The sequence below is a fragment of the Belonocnema kinseyi genome, chromosome 5 (assembly GCF_010883055.1).
Source record: "Belonocnema kinseyi isolate 2016_QV_RU_SX_M_011 chromosome 5, B_treatae_v1, whole genome shotgun sequence".
NCBI lineage: Eukaryota > Metazoa > Arthropoda > Insecta > Hymenoptera > Cynipidae > Belonocnema > Belonocnema kinseyi.
In genome coordinates this window covers 37,443,700-37,450,517 of record NC_046661.1, presented here as the reverse complement: position 1 = coordinate 37,450,517, position 6,818 = coordinate 37,443,700, and the positions used below count along the sequence as shown (strand labels likewise).

Sequence of the window (6,818 nt, the reverse complement as noted above, 5' to 3'; positions counted from 1 at the left end):
TACGTATTCATAATTTATAAAATCGTGCGGACATAAAATAGCAATTAATTATTAAGTGGCCTTGTTACCGAAGACAAATCGGTTTAACAGGATGAGAGGTTCGAGTGGATTTGGGACATTATTCTCTGTTCCCCAAGGAGGCTTCTCATTGATTCTACAAAATGTAATTTTTGAACCAATTTTTCAAAAATCCTTTCACAAACTTAAATGTAATTATATCTTAAAGTCTGTACTAAGTCTAATTAAGTGCAAAATTCAAATAAAATGAGTCTAAAAGCTTTACTTCTTGTTTTCTTTGCATCTTGTGTAAATATTGTATACAAGAAGCTTTGATGAATTGAACTCCTGAAAATTTGGGAAAATTGACGTTTGATTTCTTAATTTTCTTTCGATACCATACGAACGAAATAAAACTTTTAATATAATGTCTTTTTTTAAATTGTGTAGTTCTGTTTATCACATTGTATATACATTTTGTGAAATTACCCTTCAAGGATAATTTATGTAGTTTGCTGAAATTGATTAGCCAAAAATGATTTTAAAAAATGTTCGAATAATCTTTAATTTATTTGAATCATTTAATATTTATTAACACAACACCAATTGGTTTAATCTGATAGATATAGTATACTTTATATTTTTATTCTAAAATGTATATACATATATAATATAATGGTTTAGTTATAATTTTTCAGTAAAATGAGTCACAGCGAAAGCAACAGGTAAGTCGAGCTGCCGGATCGTATAAGGACACATAAATATTGTCGGGGGCGAGCGCAAATTAACACAGGACAAATAGAAGTATTCTAAAAATATTTTTTGACCGAATTGAAGAAAATTTCTTGCAGTAATTGAATTTCCAAAAATTAATGTTATAAACAAATCTTGTAAATTACGAGAACTCATCCCGCTCAAGCTAAAAGAATGTATGTACCCTTATTCTATTCGGCAGCTTCAGTTACACAGCCACACAAAAAAATCATTTTCAAAAACACCCCGCATGCCAGGGTTTCGACATAACCTTCAAAATACCTCGTAACCTATGCTATTTAACGCTGCAACGTTTTGAATTTAACTGTATAGTAAACAAAAATCAGTTCAAATCATAAAACCTATTTACTACAAAAAATAGAGGTAACAGGGGTTTCTTTGAAAATCAAAACTCTTTTTTAGACTACGAATAAGAATTCATCGAGCCCAAAAACATATAGTAAACATGGTCTGACCTCTGGACTCGGTTAAATAAGTTTTATGAGATTTTTTGAGTTTTTGTCAGAACTCTGACGTTGTGGGGTTTTTTGAAACTTGAATTCGGATAAAAAATAAAAACTATTTATTGATCCAATCTTTTTGTCTTTCCTATTTTAGGTGATTTCAATGAACACCATTTTTAGCTAAATTAAATAGAAATATATAACAAATAAATAAAAAGCTTAATTATTCATTTTAATTTTAACTTTAAAGAGAAAATAGGTAAATTTTGAAACTGAAAATGTTACAAAAAGCTATTTATAGTTAATCATAAAATGCAGCTTAATAACTTTTAGAAATTGAATGTAGAAAAAATTTGATGTAAAAATTCGTTAGTAATGCGTAAAAACAAACAACATCTCCGGTATCATGGTCAATTAAGTATAATGCAAATGATATAATTAAAAATTTGTCATAAGGACAACCGCAGGATTTCGCCGGGATCGGGTGCTCATCTGGAAAATTGCACCCGCTCCCAGCGAAATCGCGGTAAAATTTCAGCCACAACCACATCTCACGACCGTGAGATAGGTGGTTACAGCCTGTAACGAAATCAATACGACGACCCAGCAAAAGCCTCGTGCACCCTAAGAACACGGAGCGACCCAAGGACTAACGCCTTCTGCATTTTTCCCGCAAGTGTTTTAGTATATTCTTGACACGCAGGGATGCTTTTTAGGACATTAGCAAGTGAAATCTTGGCTCCTCCAAGAGCGACGATGATAAGGTCGATTAGTTTAATAGAATATTCCGGGTACAGTCGTTGCAACTCCCTTATAAGGTCTCGATACCTCTCTTTCTTTTCATTCTCCTTGGTTATGACGTTTTTGTCAGCTGGTGCCGAAAATTCGATAACGAACATGGTTCGCTTCTCGAAGTCAAGAAGAACCATGTCAGGTCACGAGTGAGCAACAGAAACAATTGTCGAGAATATAAAGTTCCAGTATTTGAGGCACTTCCCATTCTCGACAATTGACTCGATTTCCCTGAGAGCATTTAGAGGAGCGATATTAAGTTTAATGCCGTAAGAGTGACAGAAATAGTAATAAAGCACTCTCAGTACCGCATTGTGCCTTTGAATGTAGGTCGGTCCCGCGTGAGTTGGACAGCTAGATAGTATGTGACCTAAATTCTCGGGGTGTGCATGGCACGCCCTGCAGCTATCATCAGGAATGTCTTGGTTCAAAATGTGGCGACGGTATGTTAAGGTGAAAGTGACACCGTCTTGGCATGCAAAAATGAAACCCTCCGTACCAGACTTCAATCCAGGCAATCTAAGGAAAGCAAACGTTAGCTCACCAGACATTGACTGATCCTTCACATTTCTGTGAAAGATACCGTGCATCCTCTTATCGAGGAGCTGTTCACGAAAGTTTTTCTCTTGTGCTTTCTTAATCCGGGATTTCAGGTATGAGTACTCGAGATAGATAAGATTTGATGCATTTTGCTCACCCCTAATACTGAAGTCAAGTCCGAGTGTTTCCGCAGCCTCCTCCGCTGCTTTGTACAGAAACACTCCTTTACCCACTTCTTCGTGATTCCTGACCATTTTAAGAAGAGGGTCTCTTCCATTTGTAAATCTATGTGCTGTACCCAGAATAATCCTGTGGTGAAGACATTCAAGACTCAATATTCCGCGACCCGCTTGACGGCGTGAGACGTACAGTCGCGGAACGGAAGACTTAAGATGCATTCTTTTGTTCACGTGCATAACCTTTCTTGTCCCGATATCAAGGGATCTGAGCTCGTTCTTCGTTCACGGAACTACTCCAAATGAATAGAGTAGTACCGGGACGGCAAGCATGTTCGTTGCAGATACTTTGTTCCTCGCCGACAGTTCGGAAGACCAAATCTGTCGGATGAGACGTTTGTATCTGCTTCGAATAATATCCTTTATAGATGTCACATTCTGAATGCGGCTCTGTGGCACGCCCAGGTGTCTCTCTAGCGCAAGGGTGTCGCATAGCGCTTTTATCAACGAGCTCAGTATCTTCAGGGATGCCATTAAGTTTTCCTCGCTTCAAATAAACCTTGGCGCATTTGTCTAACCCGAGTTCCATTCCAATTTCCTTAGTATATCGCTCGACAATGCCTAGAGCTAGATGTAGTTGCTTTTTGTTTTTAGTATAGATCTTAAGATCGTCTATGTAAAATACATGAGTGACCTTGTACTTTCGATCTGCAGGTTTGCCGCACAAGTACCCGTCGGAATGGCGAAGTGCTAGAGATAGTGGCAATAATGTAAGGCAAAAGCGGAGTGGGCTCATGGTAACGCCCTGAAAGACACCTCTCTGAAAGGTGACCTTGTTAGTTGTCACACGATTTTTTCCAGATGAGATAGTAAATCTGGTTTTCCAAAGCGCCATCAATCTCTCTATGCACCGAACTATTTCCGGATGAATCTTTAAGATTTCGAAAAGACAGACGATAAGTCTATGGGAGGTCGAATCGAAAGCTTTCCGATAATCAGTCCAGGCCATCGATAGGTCACGCTGGTAGAATGCTGCATCTTTACAGACACATCTATCGATGAGCAGGTTCTCCCGAGATCCGGTTATGCCTTTCTTTGAGCCTCGTTGTTCATACATTTCTTGCTACAGAGGTTCAATTGCTCGAACAATCCTATCATTTAGGATAGCTGTGAATATCTTATAAAGTGTATTCAGACAAGTTATTGTCCTGTAATTCTTCGGATTAGCTAAGTTGCCTATTTTCGGCAGGAGTATTGTGCGCCCTTCCACCAAACACTGCGGAATCGGCTCTTCCGACTTCAAATATGAGGTGAAAATACGGGCCAAATGCTGATGGGTTGAAGAAAACGTCTTCCACCAGAAGGTTTTCATAAAATCTGGTCCCGGTGCGGAATAGTTCTTCATCCCTCTTAATACTTTTTTCACCTCCTCGGTAGTGATGGGTGGGCATTCTTTATCAGGTTTTATGAGGGCAACACATAACTCCTTGAAGCTATTTATATTTTCTGAATCTCCGTCCAGTCTATGCTGCACTTCAAAGACTTCTCTCCAAAATACTTCGACCTCCTCGGGTTTGGGTATATATAATTAAAAATTAGTGATGAGGACAACCGCTGGATTTTGCCGGGAGCGGGTGCTCATATTAAAAATTGCACCCGCTCCCAGCGAAATCGCGGTAAAATTTCAGACACAACCACGTCTCACGAACGTGAGATGGGTGATTACAGTCTGTAACAGAATCAATACGACGATCCGGCAAAAGTTTCGTGCACCATAAGAACACGGAGCGACCCAAGGACTGCCGGCCTTTGCATATTTCCCGCAAGTGTTTTAGCATACTGTCGACTATGATGCTTTTGTCAGCTGGTGCCGAAAATTCGGTAACGAACATGGTTCGCTTCTCGAAGTCAAGATGAACTATGTCAGGCCTCGAGTTTGCAATAGAAACAATTGTCTAGAATATAAAGTTCCAGTATATGCAGCACCTCCCATTTTCGACAATTGACTCGATTTCACTAGGTGCAGTTAGAGGAGCGATATTAAGGTTAATGCCGTAAGAGTGACAGAGATGGTAATAAAGCACTGTTAGTGCCGCATTGTGCCTTTGGATTCTCGGGGTGTGCATGGCACGCCCTGCAGATATCCTCGGGAATATCTTGGCTCAAAATGTGGCAACAGTATGTTAAGATGGAAATGGCACCGTTTTGGTATGCCAAAATGAAACCCTCCGTACCAGACTTCAATCCGGGTGATTTGAGTAAAGCAAAAGTTAGCTCACACGAAATTGACTGATCCTTTACATTTCTGTGGAAGATACCATGCATCCTCTTATCGAGGAGCTGTTCACGAAAGTTTTTCTCTTACCCTATTGAAAATTGCGACGTCTGAAACGTCGTCGTAAACTACGTACGAAACGACGTCGTCAACTACATCTGAAACGACGTCGTAAACTACGTCTGAAACGACGTCGTAAACTACGTGTGGACTGACCTCGCAACCTACGTAAGAAATGACGTAGGAAACTGCGCCGGAAATTGGGATAGTAAACGACGTAGGTTCCCACGTCGTTCCACACGTGGTTTACGACGTTGTTCTGTACGTAGTTTACGACGTCGGTTTATACGTAGTTTACGAAGTCGTTTCCTACGAAGATTGCGACGCAATTTACGATATCATGAAAATTATTTTCCTAATACTATAATAAATTATTAAAATAAATAAAAAATAAATTAATATAATATTTAATTAGAATATTCTTTCCACTCACTGTTTATCGCTTGAAATGAAACAAGTTGATCTATTTATTAAAATGATTTATTTTCACTCCTTGTTACAATATTTTAAGTATATAGCAGGTAGCATATAAAACGAAAGGAACGCATTATAAATGTTTTAAGTTAGAAAAACAAATTCAAAGTCGTTATTCCAATTGCAAAATATCTAAACCGAAATTCACGGACAATTGAATGACTTTATAGATATACCTATATGTATATAGAATTGTGAAGAACCTTTCAAGGAATAAAATGTGTTCTACAAAATTAAAATTGAATGAAAATTGCATTATGACGTATTTTAAACCCAAAGGAACAAGATCCTTAGACGCAGCCTCACTGGGAAAACGAACCTCTTCAATTAGAAATTAATAATAAAACACAATTTTTAAGTAGCGACCATTTAAGGATTTTCTAGGTGTGCCTTTAACTTAAAAATCACTTAATCGTTAACTTTATATTTATAAAAATTGAAAAAGGCGATTGATTATTCCAACAAATCTTAGAAACAAAACTCAAGCAATGCAATTATTGAAGGCATGAGAATGACAACTCGTTGGAGGCCATTTAAAGTTGGCACCCCAAGTAATAGTAATTAAGATAATCAAATGTAAGGGTCAACTCCAAATGATCTTAACAGAGTTGTCATTCTCATGTTTTAAATTGTAAGGAACCTTTCCAGGATTCTTTTTTATCTATGCTTAAGTTTTTCTTATAAAATTTGTTGGGTTATTCAGTCGGCCTTTTTTGTCATTTCTATAAGTCAAGTAAAGATTAATCACTTTTGAACTTAATTGTTCTCCCAGACTATTCTTAACATTGAAAAACGCCAAATTCTGAACAAAGAAACATCACAGTGAACATTATGTATAAGTGGATCTTTAAGCTTCTGACAACAGGACCCTAGGGCGCATGTGCTTCGACAAATTACCTTTTCTCTTAGAAACCGAACCTCTTGTAATTATCATAGATTTCTGCGTACATCATATATTTTTGACTTTAAATGACTCTAAACTTTTCGCATTCTATTATTTCGCTGCTGGCCGGTTACACCAGCTTCCTTGAGTTTAATATATAGACAATCTGCAAAAAGATAAAAAAAAGTTTCAATAAAGCGGTATAACATTATTTTATTTAATATGACATATTAAAAAATTCATTTAGATACGAATAAGTCCAATTTGCAAAATATAACAGAGAAAAAGTGTCAGAGTGGCCATTTTTTCGAGAAAAAATTCCCGGTCAATTTTACGGTCTTGAAGAAAATAATCTTTGATGAACAGCACTTAAATCAATCGTGTCTCTTATTGTCTTGAACCTT

At 37.4% G+C, this 6,818-nt stretch overlaps 1 long non-coding RNA gene across 1 annotated transcript in view; it reads right to left on the bottom strand.

Annotated features, from left to right (window-relative positions):
- Window positions 1-5,717: 5,717 nt before the first annotated feature.
- LOC117173055 overlaps window positions 5,718-6,818 on the bottom strand; it is a 3,501-nt gene continuing 2,400 nt past the window's right edge. The window contains exon 3 of the long non-coding RNA XR_004467099.1: window positions 5,718-6,580. This is a non-coding gene — a long non-coding RNA (uncharacterized LOC117173055). The remainder of the gene's footprint in view (window positions 6,581-6,818) is intronic.